This window comes from Drosophila biarmipes, chromosome X (genome assembly GCF_025231255.1).
Source record: "Drosophila biarmipes strain raj3 chromosome X, RU_DBia_V1.1, whole genome shotgun sequence".
Classification (NCBI taxonomy): domain Eukaryota; kingdom Metazoa; phylum Arthropoda; class Insecta; order Diptera; family Drosophilidae; genus Drosophila; species Drosophila biarmipes.
The window spans coordinates 1,509,510-1,528,578 of NC_066611.1; the positions used below are offsets into that span (position 1 = coordinate 1,509,510).

At 39.7% G+C, this 19,069-nt stretch overlaps 1 protein-coding gene across 1 annotated transcript in view; it reads right to left on the reverse strand.

The window, feature by feature from the left end:
* Nucleotides 1–19,069, reverse strand: part of LOC108028903 (chaoptin) — a 229,236-nt gene that overhangs the window by 148,494 nt on the left and 61,673 nt on the right. The window contains exon 3 of the mRNA XM_050884708.1: nucleotides 14,644–14,722. The gene's annotated coding sequence lies outside the window, so the exon portion shown is untranslated. The remainder of the gene's footprint in view (nucleotides 1–14,643; nucleotides 14,723–19,069) is intronic.

The window sequence follows — 19,069 nt, forward strand, 5'->3', positions numbered from 1 at the left end:
ATTTGAGCGACAGCACATATCGGTATGCAATTCAAGACGCCAAACGAGCACACGAGTGGGCTCCCATACGGATATATGTATCTCTGGGCATATATTGAGTTGGCTGGAGCGTGGAGAACGGAAGCTGCCATGCCATTAAATCCCATTTAAAGAGTTCATTTTCCATTCGTATCGCGTTCTGAATGGGCGGAAAACCCTGGCAAATGGTTTCGGGTTTTCATTTGGTTTATACCACAACACTCGAACACACATTCATTTGCATATGTGCACGAGTGGCCAACTGACTGAAATCCTGGATCCTGGATGCTGGATGCCGAGTCCCAAATCCTTGTCAGCTGAATTACGCGCTTTAAAAACAATTTTGTCGATTCTCCGCGTGTTGTTGGGTGTTTTAGGTTTTTTAATATTTTATTGCGCATATCAAATTCGCATTCGACCGGAAATCCCTAAACAGGGACAAAACGCCTCCAAGCCCCTCAGAGAGCATTCAAACCGCAGAAACGGTACACTGGAGCCAATCTCGACTCGAGTGGTGTTTATTTTATTATTTTTTATTTATTTGTAAGTTTGAGGTCTAGCCTTGCAAACTGCTTTAAGATCTTGCAAAAGTCATCGAAAATCTATTTACGATATAGATGGACAGCCAATTTCGAATTTTAATTGTTTTTTTATTGGTCCTGTAGATCGTGTTTTATCTATTCATAGGTCCGAACAATTAGTATCTTGGAGACCCAAAAACAAACAAAAAACACTACGTAAAACCTTTTTATCAAATCCGTTTATTTCTCAAGTATTACAAATTAATCAGTTAAGTGGGAGTGGGAGTGAGATTAACAAAAGCTAGCAGCAAATACTTATTATCAATAGTTCCGATTTATTTCGAGAAAAAAAATATTATTCCAAAACACATACTTATTTTTCCCCGTGTGTCAGGACACAGTGACAGACAGATGCACGTGCTCATGTCACTCGCTTGTTGGCTGCGCTGTTGTCTGGCCATGTTTATGAATACATTTGGCAAAATAATGGGTGGAATCGGCGGGTGACCCTGGGCGGTGGGAGTACCCTTTGCTGAATCGGTGGTTGGGAGCGAGGGGCTTGCGTCTGGTTACCTTGAGAGGCTTGTGCCTTCTTGTGGCCTGCGGCTCTTACTGAAATCAGCACGCAAAGTTATATTTTATTGATTCTGAACCAACTGTGATGGATGCCCGGTGAACCCTCACACATCGCCACATGTGAGCCCAAATTTTTGTGGATACACGTGTGTACATATGTATTATCTGTGCGCTTCGTTGGACAAAATATCATCACGCCGATGTTTTAGTGCGCACGTGACGGCCCGGAATAGGGCAGAGTGATTCGGAGAGTCTGGCTCATCCCCATACCAAGTGGTGCAATCGGTTTTTCCAGTGTTTTGATATTTATAGCCGTTACTTGAAGAGTGAAAGGGTATATTGTGTTCGTCACTAGGAATCTAACGAGTAGAATGAAGTATTTTTTTTATAGCAAGCGGTCTGCTTCGACTATCAGATACTTGTTATAATTTATATATTTTCGCTTTTTCAAACCGTACTATTTATTAACATGTTTTGATAGAATAATGCAATCTTGCGTCCTGCAATCTCGAAAAAAGGCGCTTAGCTGTTGGCATGTTTCCATTTTCCATGGTCTCCCTCTAGCTGAATAACGGGTATCTGATAGTCGAGTCACTCGGCGTTCTCTCTTGTTCGCTTTTGGTATTATTTTGATCACATTATAATTACATCACAGTGCTCTTAGGGGATTTCCGACAACATAATACAAATTTCCAGGAAAAGTAGCTAGGAACGTAATTTCCGGTCCAGAGGATAAAATAATTAATAGGGAATACTAGCATCGTGGGAAAGTAAGTAACTGGTGGAAGAAAGCGTTTCCGATCCCTAAAAGTATATGTATAATTGATCAGGATCAAAAGCCTAGTCGATCTAGCCATGTCCATCCGTCCGCTGAGATCTTGGAAACTCTAAGAGCTACAGAAGTATTTCGCATACAGAGTTCTGTGGTTCCTGTGCATTTTTGTTTCAGCAAGCCCAGAAAACTGTGGCGTGTACAGTTGTATAGCTTATAATACCTGTCCTGTGACCCAGTGCTTCATCCACTTTAACACCCACAAACCGCGGAAAACAAAGACGAAAACGAAGAAGAAGAAAAAAAAAATGTAACTGAAATGTTTTTATCTCATGGATACCTATCGATTGATCTAAATAAGTTTTCCGCGCCCACTCGAAGGCCCATAAACGGCCAAAACGATCAAGTCTTTTTTTTTACAACCACATATTGAAACAGCGGGTAGGTGGCGCTGTACAGTATTGCTTTGCTGCCTATATATATCATTCTTTATTTTGCTTTTTTGAGCTGAGTAACGGGTATCTCATAGTCGATGCACTCGGCCAAAGTCGCTAACTCAAACCAAATAGTAGCCGTCGTGTTTGGTGTTGCATTTGCCAATACATTTATGATGTTTCATGGGATTGATTACATAGGTGTTAGTCTGTCTGTCTAACAACATGAATTTAATGACCTATGATTGGGAAAGGCCAAGGAATGTAAGAACGGTTATTACATGGTAATTATGTTCTGGTAAGCGCTATAACCGGATTAATAACGTGCTAGTCCCTCCAGATATGGTGAATCAAACATTTCGATGAAATCGACAGCCGTTAACGATTTCTTATTACGCGGATTTGTACACATCCCCGGAATACACCAAAATGCAGTTTCCATGCAAACTGGCTTGCCATCCATATTCTGCCTTTGTCAAAACAAGTTTCGATGTATGCCTATAAAATCTTATCCCCGAAAGTAGACAGCCTAAAGTAGTATTTATGATGATGCAAAACAACAAATCGCAAAAAAGTGTAAAAATGAAGCATCCAACATCGGGCGACCTGTATATCGACATTGTCCAACCATACACCTCTTCCTAGATCCTAGATCCTAATTAATAGTCAAAACAAGAAAGGAAGATAACTTCAGCAAGCCGAAGTTTGTATACCCTTGCAGTTATAAGAAATAATCAACTTTAGTAACACCATGTGAAATTTTTAAGGATTGTTGCTGACTTAAGTGATATTAAAAAAAATTATTTCGCTCGTTTTTAAGACATTTTTTTGACATTTATATGTTAGAGTAGTCCGATTTTTATTAAATTAAATTTGAAATTCTTAAAAATATAACAAAAATGATATTCCGAATATTATGAGATAATATGTCAAAAGCCTCAACGCTATAATTTGTTTCATACTATTTTCCCACCAATTTTACGATCGCTCCTACGACAGCTATATGATATAGTTGTCCGATTTTGATAAAATTTAATTAAAAATTCAGAAATAATTTAAAAATGTTATTTCCAAGCTTAGAAGGTTATATGATAAAAAAGACCGAAGACCGAATTTTTTCCCCGATAGTTCCTATGGGAGCTATTAGATATAGTTGTCCGATTCGGCTGGTTCCGACATACATACTATACTACCTGCAATAGAAAGAAGACTTTTGGGAAAGTTTCAGCCCGATAGCTTCAAAACTGAGAGACAAGTTGCCGTAGAAACGGACAGACAGACGGACGGACAGACGGACATGGCTAGATCGACTCGTTGCTGCTCAAGAATATATATACTTTATGGGGTCGGAAACGTCTCCTTCACTGCGTTGCAAACTTCTGAATATATATATAAAAAAATATATGAATATATATAAAAAAATGAAATAATTTTTTTTTTAATATCACTGAAGTCAGCAACAATCTTTTAAAATCCACATGGTGTTACTAAAGTTGATTATTTCTTATAACTGCAAGGGTATACAAACTTCGGCTTGCCGAAGCTAACTTCCTTTCTTGTTAAGGTTACTTTCAAGGTGCAAAAATCACTCAGAACTCAATTTTTAGATTTCAGATGCGTTTTTCCCTCTGTGCCTCAGTCTAGTTCCTTTCGTTGCTCTGTGCTTAACATAAATTAGAGCAGTGGGTGGGCTTTCCCTTGCCGTTTTCCCACAGCCCCATCGATAACTGGATTTGAGGCAAACAAATCGGTATGCTACCCATTTGCCACCCATTTTCCGCCTTCTGCTTTCCTCTTTTCGATCTTACGGCTCCATTCCATCTAACTTATGACACTGGCGCGTGTGTTTTTCGGCAACTTCATTATCGATTGCTGATCCATGGGATTAGATGGACACAGGCAGGCAATGGACTCCCTTCTTCGAAAGCCCCTGCCGGTTGCCCCTGAAACATTCACATCCGTTGTGGCGCACAAATTTGTCCACAAATTAACACAAAGCGTGCGGAGAGGACCCCCAGCCGTTGTCCGATTTCCATTTCCCAGCGCCCATTTGCCGTCTCCCGTCGCCCGTCTACCGCCGCCCACCGCCCACCGCCATGAACAGTTCCATGGAGCACCTAAATTGTACCAGTTAGCATCTAGACCCCTTCCCCAGGAGCACTCCCACCGCCCGGTTTGGTAGGCACTCGCACATTTGCTGGTAACATTTATCGCCGGATTTCCACTGTCGTGCCGAAATGTTCAACAAAACACACAGTTGCACACACATACTCGTATGTGCAGGCGGCACTGAAAAAAATTAGGCTCAACTTTTTAATACCGCGATGCCTATTTTTTATTGGTTGTATATGTTGCAACCAACGAATGTTTTAAAATTTGTATAATTGTATTGAAAAAAAAAAACAAAACCGTTTGGTATGCCGAACAATCCTGAGCACTATTGACCAGAAAGCTGGCTGTTAAATTATACGGACAGGCTTTTGTATCAAAACCAAAGCAGCACGAAGCAACGAAAAGAGCGACATTTAGTAAAAATAGTCCAGAATAATGTTAAAAATTGTATTTGCTCTAGCAATAACCAAACAAGTTTTGCAAATATACTTTGAATGCAAAAATCAATGAATGCAGACAAAAGAATGTTAATAATGATTAATATGCTCAGAGTGTCTTTGACCAGTTTATATTTCGCAAATAGCATTGTAATCGGCGCTGCAGCACATATTTATAATAAAAATTATCCAAAACAACTCGAAATGCACTTCTTGGGTTCCTCTGCAGTCGTATGAATTAATAAAACAAAGAGGTGGGTAAACATAAAGTATTGGTTGGATATTTTGCATTTGCTTGTTATTTTTCGGTGTATTTATTATGTTTTTCATTGTGTTTTTCCAACCGTATTAAGCCTGAATTATTTCATTTTAAATTCATTTAAGGCTAAACATTAAATAATTCCGTATAAAAAGTGTGTCCTTCGTTTTGTTAAAAGATAGAGACATAGTTCCCTGCACTTGGACCGCAGTTGTGAGTCAATCAATCAGTTTGGCTTTGAATTTTAAAAACGAGGATGACGCCCAAATAATTTGCGAATTCTGAAGAAGAGGAACTCTTGCTCCTGTGGTCACATCAGGAAAGGACTGTAATGGTTTCCGGGCTAATGTTTTCGTCTGATACAATATTTTTCTAGGCCTGGCATTTTTCCGAGTGCATCTGAGGGCCAGGAGGCTGGGGCTGGTTTTGCGGCTCGTCGTGTTGTCTCGTATGTTGAATAGAAATAAATTTGCGACTTAAGTCCTAGCGCGCATTAATTCGGCCTAATGCCGTGTAGTCGCATCCGACCAGCAAGGAAGCCCCCACTGTCCAGGCTGCGCTGTTTTCGGACTAACATTTTATTTATGACATGCGAGAGGGTCCTTTGTCGTTCCGACCACAGTCAATGGCATAAGCCAAATGGTAAGGGGTAAATGGCGAAAGGGCAGGGCAGCCCGACAAATCTCTCGTACCCAATACCAATGCATTGTCCTGGCCCGGTCAACAAAGCCGATTTATGGATTGTCCTGCCAGCGCTCGGGTGTGTGTGCGTGAATCCCTGTTTTGCCGGCCATTCGACTGCGTGACGTGCGTGCGCCGGGCTATTAAATTATTTGTAAACAATTTTTGATATCTGATTTTATGCGCTCACATCCACTGCTTCGGTGGTTTCGCCGCCATAACTTTAAAGAACTTCCCCGGAAAGAGACCCCCTTAATGTTGGTTCGAAAGGGGCAGTAAAGTACCCAGAGTAACCCAACCAACAGTTTGCGGGAAAGGTCTGTTGTCTGCACTTTCAAAGTATCTTCAAAATGCCTTAGCTCATTTTCAAGTTATCAGCAAACCACTCCCGTTGGTCAGAAAAACTTAGCATTCAGTTCCATAGGTTGCAAAATGGTTACTATACGCTTCCCCTACTATCACCATCGCTGATTGTGAATTTTTCAAAAACGATGCACACTCCCGGACTCCCGTCCCCAAAATGCAGCTCTTGCAGTTTCCTATATCTCACGACGGACATACTAGATCGACTCAACTGGTGATCTTGATTATGGGGGTCCCTTACGCTTCCTGTTTCACAAAAATGAACAACCAACTTGATGTTAACGAAGGGTTTCTTAAAAAATACAATAGAATTAAGTGTTCTTTGAAGTCCCCTTAAAAACTGAACAATTCTAATCAAAACCATGCAGAAGAATCCATATTCTGAACAACTTCCAAATTTGAAAAATAAGAAAAACCCATTGATACTCGTTGACAGAGTTTTCGAGTTTGGGGCAATGGAAATTTTCAGCTACATTAGATGTGGCGGACAGGACTTCAGATTTTGGTGTTGGCTTAACTTTCAATTCATTATGCCGCCGCCCGACGCTGGGCAACTTTCGCAATGACCGAGAACAAAGGCCAAATACAATCAGCCGTAAACAAAGGCCAGCCTTCAGCTCTGGAGGGGATTTCAGATGGAATTTTCCAGCCGGGGGAAGACAAATTAGTTGCAAGTTGCAAGTTGCAAGCGGGGCTGTCTCCTTGCGGCAAAGTTTGCAGAGTCCCCTCGCGCCACTCTTTATCGGTTCCGTGGGCTTTGTTTAAAGTTCTGTGCAAATGTGAAATGGATTTGGACAAGCAGCCGAGCGCCACTTGGCCACCGAAAAAGTTTTCCCTTGCACTTTCATTACTTTTCTCCTTAAGATAAGCAAAGGCAAAAGAATCCACTCCGGCAATGCGCGAATTAGCCAAATAATAAATAAGTGCAGGACAAAAGTGGCTAAGAAATGCCGAACAACAATGAAATTACCCGGTTCCTCGTTTGAGAGACTTTTTGCCAAATGTTCGCCAACTTTTCGCCCCCTTCTCCACCTCCCGACCACACGTCGAGGACAAACTTTGCCTCGGGGCGAGTGTGTCTTGCCACTTGATGATTTTCGAATTTCATTTATGTTTTACCCCGTACACTCTCGCCTGGCTTTTTGCTCGTCGCCTCCAAAGTTTCCGACCAAGTCCTCACCTTTGGTCACCCGAAATGTAGTCATCATGTCGGGCTGACCAAATTTTCGGTGTCTCTAATTATTTCGGCTGACATTGCACTAGTTTTCCCGTCGCTGATAAGCAAGTTGCCGGAGTGCGGAGAGCGGCATGTTCAGCTGCAGTTCACTTTTATTGCCCAAGATAGCTGCAAGTTTTCGCTCGCCATTAACTGCAACTCTGGCCCAACTTTGAATATTGCTCATACGTCCTGTGGTGCGAGAGGTCCTTCCCGTCATCAGACCGGCATTTAAATGAAACTTTTGCAGGGGATGTGCACACTAGTGACTTGAAAAAACGTCTGAGGGAGGGGCGGAATCGAAAAAGCACATCCCCAAGGTTCTTAACGAATGTTTTATGAACTTCCTGGAGAGCGGGCACGGCGCAAAAATACCAGCAATAATAAAGATATGAAACTGCAAAGGCACTTAGGAATCAGCATTCAACCATTTTCACATTTTTGACCTTGGTGTGCGGGCTAAGGCATGACATCTAAGCACACACTATTTCATTTTTAATTTGCCTGACTAAAGGCTGACCCATATAGGGTCCGGTTTCTCGCCGTGCACCAGACGCCCGCCTAAGTGCTGCGCTAACTTCATTTGCGCGCGGCAACGCGTCGTATGCGTAATGCCGGCTCCCAGGAAGCGCAGTCCCGCGTCTAAACAAACAGCAGGGAAATGCGCTGAAGTGGGGATTGGGCTCGGGCCGGGGGGCTCTGAATGCGACTTTGACTGCGATGCGTTTAGTTGGGCGGAAGTCGAGTGCTTCGGCAATTTGTAGCAAACTCTTGATGCAGCTGCAGTCCCTTTGTTTGGCAGGATCGAGCGCAGTTCAGTCTGAGTTGAAGGGATATGCGGTAAATGAATGAATTAGGAAGCTAAATCCCGGATAAGCTTAAGTGTGTGGCGTGCTCCAGGCGAGGGCCCGGGCCCGGGCCCGGACTTGAGTTGCCTTCGCCAAGTATTTGGTTTGCTTTGGATTGGCTTGGATCGGCTTATGCATTTGAGGAAAGCTTATAGCGATTCGGAAATTATTTGAAAGATACTCAGCACAAGGATGCAGACAGTCCTCTGCTCGCAGGGCTTACGTGTACTGGTTGACATTTTCCTTAAACTCCTTCTTATTTTAATTTTACTTCTCTGTAACTTTGTTCTACAATTCCTTGACATACTACAAGTGGTACTCATCTTTCTTCTACCTCCAAAATAGAGCTAGCCCCAAGCAACTAGGACTCAACGCACAGCCAAATTCACCAGATGTCACATTGATTTGTCTCATTGCTAGATTTTTACAACTTGTTCTGATTTGCTTAGGCGTAGTGTGGCTCCCGAGACCTCGGTAAAATTAATCCCTAAACTTCAGCAGTTCACTTGATGGTTTTACCACATCCCTGGAATCTCCTTGATAAAGAAATTTGACCTCGGAATTGTAGCGCCGATCTATTATATTACTTTATTTCCACTCTTGCTACAATCCAGCGAGGTGGTGCGAGGTGCTTCTTTTAAAAAGATTGTATGAATAACTTTTTTCTCTACCTTTACAATAGTTCGATTCGTCTATATATTTTGCCTCACATAATATCAAATATTAATTTCATTACAATCCAAGAACAAGCTAGGACTAAACAATTAAGCACCTATAGCTAATACCCGTTCCTCAAGCTCCTCAATAACTCTTACTCTTCATATACTGTGTTTATGCGAAACCGAAATCACGCTTTCATTTCGCGATTTTAGCCGGTTCGTTTGTGCATAAACGCCATTTCGTGAATTCGGCAATACACGAAAGTGTGTCAACTTCAAAGCGTGATTTGGTGACAATTAAGCTTTGGTAACTCTAAATTTGCGCAGTTGCCAGTTCGATAGAAATACGCGGAAAAGTCTCGCTTTTAAGAACTTAATCTTAAACTAGTTTGCATGTTTTATTTGTCGATTATGTAATACTGGATTGGACACACTTTTTCTTTAATAAAAGCCAGTTTATTACATGCAAATGGAATAAAATATTGGGTCACACTTTCTTCCATCGGTCCGTCATCTCTGTCAACTGAGATATAATAAAAACATGAATTCGGACGTGTCGCATAAACAGGGGCCAATTGCAAATCAAGCGTTTAGGAAATCATGAAATCCATAGCCACTAGTTAAAATTCAATCAGTTTAATCTGGCTTGACTATATTTGATATTATTGCTCATTGCGTGCCTTAATTCCTTATCAGGAATTGAAAATCACATAGCCATATTAGTCTATTCTCCCCTTGTTGCTGCTGGTTGCTCGACAAAGTGGCATTCCATTCAACTATGAATTCAGAATTTTTGGCGCATTTTTGCCATTACTTGCATTTAATTTGGAGTCCTTCAATCATTGTTTGCACATTCTGTAAATATTCATTGCATTCGGGGAAGCTTTTCCGGCTGTTTCGCCGAGGGAAAACTACTCAATGCTGCCATGTTTCCCACGTCTGCTTTCGCCTTTCCCTTTGTGAGGTAACTTTAGCGTGTTTTGCTTTTGTTTTCGGCTTCATTACATTGGGGTTTTGTTTTGCCCCGCCACTGCCTCCAGTTGGTTTTTATTGTCTGCATTTCTTTTTAAGTATTTTCCAGTCGTTTTCTCTTGTTTGTAGAAATTAAGCTTTGAAAAATGACTGCACGGGGTCACACAGTGCCACTGCTGCACACATAAGTATTTGTGAAGTTACTTTCATTTGTGTGTGCTTCGTTTGGCTTGTTATTGTCCAAGGAGTAGCCTGGCAACTGGCTTAGGTCCTGCCGATCCGCACACCACCCCACTCCACCACTCCTCCGCTCCGTTTTTGTGGCTTTCGGGCAAGCATTTTTATTTATACTTAGTTCCTCGCCCGACGATTTTGCTGGGCCATTATCAAAGTCCCCTTCCCTCTAGCATTTGTGAATTACAAAAATGAAATTAAGTTCACACTTTGTCATGTGGGGACATTTACGGTTTTTAATTGTTTGTGCGCTGCGTTGAGGACCCGAGCTGGAGAGCCGGCGAGATGGGAAAAGTGCAGCAAGTGGCAAAATGTTGCCTACTTTCGGAGCTGAAATGAGTCCTGTGTACATTTATAATTTCGCTAGATATTTTTCCCTGTGTGCGTCCTCTTCTAATTAGAAATTATTCCTGGCATTAAGTGAGGCACCCTTCAGTGGGCTGGCCACTTCAACTCAAACTTCCCGGGCCGCATCCTTGATGTCCTGGGCGACTAGAAAATATGTGTGCCGAAGGGCGCCAGTGTTACAATTTCTACTCCGCGTTAATTTTACTTGAAAAATTGTATTTTATTGGATTCAAAATAAATCCTGGATATCACATTTATACCTTTGATAATATGCTCTTCTCCTTTTATTAAAAAAGAGCTCATTTTCGGGTCAGTTGTGTGTAATTTTCGGCTGTCTGTACTTAATCCGTGGGAGCGTTCTCAGGCTGCCTGCGGGCATTTTCCGTTTCCCTATTCTCTGCTTCTGGTTGGGTTATTTTTCTCATAGTTTTTTGTTGGGTGGCTCATAAAGTTGTAATCGAATTTGCGAAGGAAACCAATTTTGCAACCGATCCAATCTCTGGCTCTTTTTCGGATAACATGGGAGAAATGCGGTGTTTTCAAGAAGTCAAGTCGCTTATCTGATGCCGTTGACATAATATATTACAGTTTTTAGTTTGAGTCTCAGACACGAAACAAAATTGAGGTGGAAAGCTCCCGGGGAAAAAACACAATTATATAAAATTTATATATGAAGTTCCTTTGACAGCTTGGAAGGTAATTAAAAATTGTATCAGCGTGAATGGTCCACCCTCTGCACACGCATAATAAATATGGTTTGTGATATAACCAAAATTCAAAGTTTCGTACAGAGTCTTATTTTATAGAGACCTTAAATAAGAAGAGATTCTTTCTGTCATTTTGTTTATTCCAATAAAGAAATTGGTGGTTTAAGAACAAGAAGGGACGGTATAGTCGATGCCATCGGCAATCAGATACCCGTTACTCAGCTGATGAATTTGCGATTAAGATGGTAATTTTCTCGGGATCGTTAACTTTATTTTGTTCAGTTCTTTAAATATTTGTAATCCCCCTGAAGATGGGAGGAATATATCGAAAAAAAAAATATTTTTTAACCCCTGTCCTTGATCGTAAATAAGTGTCAAAAGTAAAAACTTGATAGAGTTTTGAACTTTGCTCAAGTATGTTCTTTCATGGCAGCTGAACTTAATACCCGCGGGAAACAGTTTTAGGAATAGTATCTAAAAGTTCCTCATAAATTGAAATTACAAAGATGTGTATAAAAAGTTTTCAGGTTTCAAATAAAACATTTGAAAACTTTTCGACGAGTCTAGTATACCCTTTTACTCTGCAAGAAACAGGCACAAAAATATATTTGTCATGAGCGGAAATAAAACCGCTGACCCTCAGGCCTGTGCATCACAACGATACGCTGCGCTACCATTCTGAGCCATGCCACAGTTATAACTCGTTTTCTAAGTGGGAAAGTGATCCTAAACGGGAACATATTGAAGCCCTTTGGGGCGCCACTTTCCAAGTAAGTGGACTTCGGACTGTTGATTTCGCAAATCCACAAGCTTAGCTCTAAGGCAATGCAGCACATGTTTCGCCGCACTTAGGATTTTTTTGAGTGCATGGAAAACATTGTGATGAAAAAGGTGCTGCACCACATTTTTTCTGAGTCTCTCCACCAAGTTATGGCTTCGCCACCGGGCCAGAGTATTGCCTAACTCCTGGCCAGGTCCTCGTCGCTTCCCCCTCCCGTTCCATGGCGCAACAATTACACTTGCCCTGGCACCCGGCTTGATGACTTGGCTTTGCTTTCAATTTGGTTGCACTTGCCAAGAGCACCGAAAGCCCCAAAAAACCACGGAGAGAAATGAAAACAAAAAAGGCAGGCCGACCGAGAAATGGGAAATGGAAAATGAAAAACCAAACCAAAGCAAACCGAACATTTTCTGATATTTATTTTTGGCCCCAAGAATGTTTTGGCATCGGTGGATGCGGTCGGAGATTAGTTTGAGATTACAGAACACACAGCCGCAGCCCATATGAAAGCAGCGCAATAAAATGGCAAAAAATTAGTAGGCGACGAGGAAGAAGCTTCTGACAATCTCTTGCAGCATCAAATGGAACGGAAATGGATAAGGACACAATCATTTGTAGCCATGTGTCGGGTGGCTGATGCTCCGGCTCGCAAGCGCCCAACCACCTCCAAAGGATCCCCGGGGCGGGGCTGTTAGGTGTGGCCACAGGAAAATTTAATTACACAGCGGAATGAATTATGAATTGATGAAATTTCGCACTCCCGATTCCCCGATTCCCCGATTCGATGGCCATTAAGTGCCCGACATGGCCAACATCAGCTGTTGCTACACGGCTCAACAAAGCTTTTCCACGCCCGCTTCCCCGGCTCGGCTTTTCGTGCGCAAATATTTGAATTTAGGGGCTGGGGATGGGAAGTGCTCGGCCAACTTCAGAGCAATCGATTCCACTTCTCAGCCTGTTGCATGCCGCGCCCACAAATAACACCCAAGCCCGCCCCCTGGTTCCTACCTCTTTGTGGCTGCCTACAATGCCAGGAAATGATTAATTTATTTAAATTTACGCTTATTGCCGTTCTAACAAAACTTTTATTTATGTCCCCTTATCCGGCGAAGCAGTGCCGATAATTTGTCAAGAAGCCGTAAATTATAATAATGTAACACCCTAAGAGTCCCACAGCCTGAGCTCAGCAAGGAAAGTAGAAAATGTGGTGCTTTACTTCGTATCTTTAATTTCTGACGTTCTCACTTGCATGATTTTTTAGTTTATTAGAAGCTTAGAAGCCACTGGTAGAGTCTAAATGTCAAATTATAACTAACGAAGTGCTCACAGCACTGGCTAAGGAAATAACACAACCCCTTTCGTTGGTCATTACTGAAATTCGTCTGGATCAGGGATCTGATTTTTTTTGAGTTTTTGCGATATCAACAGCCCCTTAGTCACTACATTTTTAATATCAGTATATTGTATTTTAATTCGCATCTCCTGTACATTTCCAGTTTGAAAAAAATTTCTATATAATTTTCACTCCTTCAAAGAATTACTTGACAAACTGTATGTTGTTAGTGTATGTTTCATATGTGAAAATAATTAAAATATTCCTTTAAAAAAATCCGAAAATTTATCAAAAAAAAAAAAATGCATAGAATGAGTGAAGTAAAAATTGGCCGTGTTTATGCGACAGCCGAATTCATTCATTCATTTTTCTCAGCTTATTGAATATCAGACGGCCATAAGTGCGTAATAAGCGTCTGGGTCTTTTGCTTTGAGCACTTCATAAATGGCAATCGTTAAAATAAAATACGACAGCTTAATTGGATTGCCGGTAAGTGGAGAAACAACCTGAACAAAAATAGTATGATATCTTGAATGAGAATGCGAAATCCAATTCATGCATTTATTTATCTCAACTGTAGAGATGCCAGACGGACAGAAAAAAATTTTTTTTCGACATCTTTCTTTATTGCCTTTAAAATTCCATAAGAAAACTTAATAAATAAATAAATAAAAATAACGACTAATTTATACTACCCCTAGTAATGAAACATCCTGTTAAGGGCAAGGCAGATTTATTTACTTTTGGGATTGGCGTTGCCACCTATTTTATGAGTGTGCATTTGTGCGATTTTTATTTTAACTAAACATGGTTTAATTTTATTTCAACTTTTACTTTTATTTAACAAAACACGTTGTATTTTAAACCAATAAGAACCTTTTATTCTTATAACGGAAAAGAAATGACGTTCAAAATTTTGAAATTAACATAAAATGTATACGTAACTCAAGAAATTTCTTAGACCTCTTCATCAATAATATTATTTAACTCGTTTAACAATGACTATCAGAAGATCATGGCGAATTGGACAAGGGGATAAAGTGGTGTTACTGTAAAGCAGTAAAGGCAATTGGTGAAAGGGGTAAGACACAAAGGTGCAACGAGTTTACGGTGAAAAGTGGCGAAGAAATAACGAGGAAAAGAGGCAATATTTTTTAGTGTTCAATCGACGAAATTATACACAAAATGTAACACTTTTAAAAATATTTTGGATTCTTGTATTAATTTTGCGGAGACAGAATAGTGCCTCCTCCACTATTAAGAACTTCTTCGTAAAGGCGGCTTTGACTTTTTTCTGTGCATACGGGGACGCATACGCCAGATTTTTCCCGCCTGTTGTTAATGATTTATACAAGGATTAATTTATACTCACAAATGGATTTCTCTGGGCAATGTCCTGCCAGCATTCAATATTATCAATTACTCTCCTTCACAGTCGCTGAAGAGTCTGCCTGGAAAAACGAGAAGGGAAAAGTTAAGCAAAATTAATTATGGCCTAGCAAGCAACATTGCCACACCGTGTGCCAGTTGCCTGAAATTTATTTTATGGTATATCTTTTGCATTCCGGTGCGTGGCTACTTTAATAAGGCCCGTATTTCCCTTCAGCCGGAGTTAAACACGGCTGGAAAGTAAAATAAAACAAATACGTCCACATCAAGTTCAAACGGCGCTCGCACAAAATCAACTAATTTGCAAAGGTCCGCCGAAGGACGGCTAATAGGGGAGGAAAGCTGGGAAAGTTCAGAAGGGCGATGCGGAAATGGCTGTCAATAAAGCAAATAAGCGCCATTTGCAACGGAAAATAATAAACACTTGAGAGTGTTTGGCCGGAGAGCATAGAACAGACACCGACATCGTGCCCACACTGGACAGCATCAAAAAACAAGGCAGAACGCTCGAGAGCCTCGCCTATAAGCAGCTGAAGGCAATGAGAGGAATCTGGAGATACATAAACAAGCTGCTGTTTGTGGGTGAAAGGCTTTAACTTTCCCAGTTTTTGGGTGAAATCGCCATACTCGTAGAGCCAAACCTCAGGTAAAACCGCCCTTGAAACTAGAAAAATGCCTTGAAACTTTCAAAATTACCTGAATGGCGTGAGTTTGAGCCCACGAAGAGTCAACAACTAATTTTTGTTTTGCGCAAGGTTTTAGCCCTGGATATTTAAACAATTTTGTGTGTATATGAAAAAAAAAATTAAAACAACTTTAAATTTTTATAAAACATGAAAGGAAGTTTACTTCGGCAAGGCAAAGTTTGTATACCCTTGCAGTTATAAGAAACCATAAACTTCAGTAACACCATGTGACATTTTTATAGATTGTTGCTGACTTCAGTGATATTAAAAAAAATTATTTCATTCTTATTTTTAGACCATTTTTTCACATCTATATATTAGAGTATAATATAATTTGTTTCATATTATTTTCCCACCAATTTTTAGATTGTTCCTATGACAGCTATATGATATAGTCGTCCGATTTTAATAAAATTTAATTCGAAATTCAGAACCAATTAAAAAATGTTATTTTCATACTAAGAAGATTATATGTTAAAAAGCACCGCAGATACAATTTTTTCATATATTCCGACTAATTTTCCGACCGTTTCTATGGCAGGTATATGATATGGTCGTCCGATTTTGATCAAATTTAATTCGAAATTCAAAATTAATAAAAAAAATGTTATTTCCAAGCGTAACCTCCTATGTTAAAAAACACCGAAGATATAGTTTTCTTTTAATTTTTTCCCCGATAGTTCCCATGGGAGCTATAAGATATAGTTGTCCGATCCGATGAAAGAAGACTATTGGGAAAGTTTCAATCCGATAGCTTTAAAACTGGGAGACTAGTTTGCTTAGAAACGGACAGACAAACGGCCAGACGGGCAGACGGACAGACGGACATGGCTAGACCGACTCGTCTAGTCACGCTGATCAAGAATATATATACTTTATATGGTCGGAAACGTCTCCTTCACTGCGTTGCAAACTTCTGGCTAAAATTATACTGTCTGTAAGGGTATAAAAATGCAAAGGAAATAAAAATTAAGGATTTATAAAAAAACTTTTCAAAATGTAAGACCAGTACTTGCTCAGTTTTTACAGCAATAATTCGATGAGTATAGATAAATCGAAAATTATATAATAGGTAAAGGAAGCGTTTCGTAAATTTGACCGAATAACTATACTTTCTAAAATGTTCTCATTGTGCCCGCTTCAGACAAATATTTCAGCTTATCGCAACCAAGGAATATTTTATTAAGCGTGTCGAATGACAACATTTTATAATTAATTTCTCATGTTTTTCTTATTTAAAAAAATAAGAAGGAAGTCGCTGTCGTTAATGTACTTCAGTCTTGAAAAGAAAAATTCACTTTTAGCTTTTTATTGAAGTTATGGAATTTTGGGGTAATTTTTAACGGAAAATACTAGACTAATAAACTGGTATCCCCAACAATTTTTTTAAATTTTTACGAAAAGAAGGAAAATCTACACATTTTTACCACGAAATGAAGTCAAATTGATGTTATAACTATATGAGCTTAAAAACGCAAATTTACCATGAGCATATCAAACTAATCCTGAGTCGTTTTTGTCTGCGCACGTCAATTGCCGACTACAGTGTCCGCTCCGGGCCGTCACTACTCTTATCATTCTTTCGAAATAAGGACAAAAAACCACAAAATCAAAACCCCTCTTTAAGAAATCGACCTAACATTAAAATCGTTATTCAACAAGCTATTTTACAGTGCATAGGTGAACGCGTTGAGCAGCGCTTTTTTGGGTTCACCAGTGTGTGTCGTATGTTTAAATAAACGACGGCACTTGAAACAGATTGCAGCAAATCAAGTTAAATAAATGGCGTCAATGTGCAAAGCCCAAGGAGTGTCCTATCACTAATATACCCACCCCACGATTTCCCATTTCATACATACACATGTGTGCTACACTGGCTTGTCGTGCTCTGGGAAAATGCCATTTCCGCTTACTCAGACTATCATTCCTCCCAACTTTTCACACACAAATAGAATTTGTGGAAATTGCTGCCCTTTTTCATTTAAATTTAATGATAAATTTCAAATTAAATTTCAATTTTGTATTTTTCGAGAGAATCAATTTTATATTGCGTTACGTTTGCAACCCTATGAAGTATATTTAGTCGATCTAGACATCTTCGCCTGCCCAATAAGAGCTACAATAATGGTTTTCTTTAGGTGACAAAAAGAAATCGCACACATTTATATTTATTGCTTTACAATATTGAACATGACCAACTAACGTACTTCGAGTGGACTCCTGATAATATCTTATAAGCTCGTATCTATACGCATTCCTAGAGCGCATACCCAACTTGTACTATAGTTTTCCCATCGTTCCCTCAGGGAAAATCCGCTGTGATTACGTGCAAGCTCCGAGATTTCATCTGATGATTGACTCATTTGCTCATTTTTGAACAAACTGTCGCCGACTGAAGTAAGTTCCACCTCTGCGCCTACTCAAAGATGACCGCCCACTGCCACCCTTCCCGCTTTTCCCGCTTTTCCCACTTTCCCAGCGCCAACCAAGTTTATCGCGTTGTTTGCCTTTGCGCTTTGTCAACACGAAAAACGAAAAGAAAAGGCAACAAAGAAAAACGGGAAAAGCCACAGGAAAAACGTTGAAAAGCAGGGCCGAAAGTAAACGAAAAGGGTTGTGAAAACGTAATGGCGACTTAAATAGAAGAGCGAACGTGCTATGGGGATCAGAAATATGCCAGCAATCAAACAGGCGAAAAAGTGTGCTATAATATGTGAATGTATGTATATTCAAAAGCGTCATAAATGTAGAGCAACTTTGCTTTATTATAACAACACATGGGAATGATTGTGTTTTTTCGTTTTTGTCGGCGTGTTGACACTCCTTGAAAACTTTTCTTCGGCCAATAAAAATAAAAATAGATTTCAAAAGAAAGATGGTTATGTAAACTTTTTCCACACACTACACGAAGATGTGTGTGCCCACCTGAGTGCGCGCATACTCAAAATAATTTTAGGATTTTTTAAAAGGAGTTGTTAACGAAAGAAGACAAAGTCATGTAACGACAATATTTGCGCGACTGCCCTTTATTAGAAAACCCTACAATTATTTTGAGTATAGGGTGTGAAAGATAAGGAGTGGCAATTTCTTAATGTGTTGGCGAACTATCAAACCAATAATCCGTCCGCCTGTAATTGAGGTAAAACAATTGAAAACTTAATCTTTCAACTGTTGAGGCTATTTTTCATAGTATCCTGCGCAGGGGAGCTTTTTGGCAAAATGGCGATTCAATCGAATACATTTTTCTAGAATCCATCGGGGTGCATTTTTGATGTTACGCAGTGTAATAATAGAGATTTAGCAAAAAGAGATTGAGTTAAATTTAGGACAACAATTTCTAAATTCAATATCATGTATTCTTAACTAGAATATCGGAGTTCAAAAAACATCCGTTTAAAAAAGTCCAGTTCAGAAAATTCGTTTTTAGCACATTTCTTGATTTAAGAAAATTTATAAATAAATGTTTTTAGTTCTTTTAAAACAAATCCGAGTAAATGCGAGATATTTTTTCCTTTCAACCAATAAATAAGAGATTTGTTTCATATAAATACGGTCATTAGAACGGCTTAAAATATATAAGCACCTCTTTAAAAAAAACATTACATTTGACCTTTTTGCCAAAATTCCTAAAACAGTAACATAAAAACCTATTACAGTGTTTTCTTAAAAAACATAAAAATTGTTGAATTATGTTACTTTACACGAATGTCTTTAAAATGTATG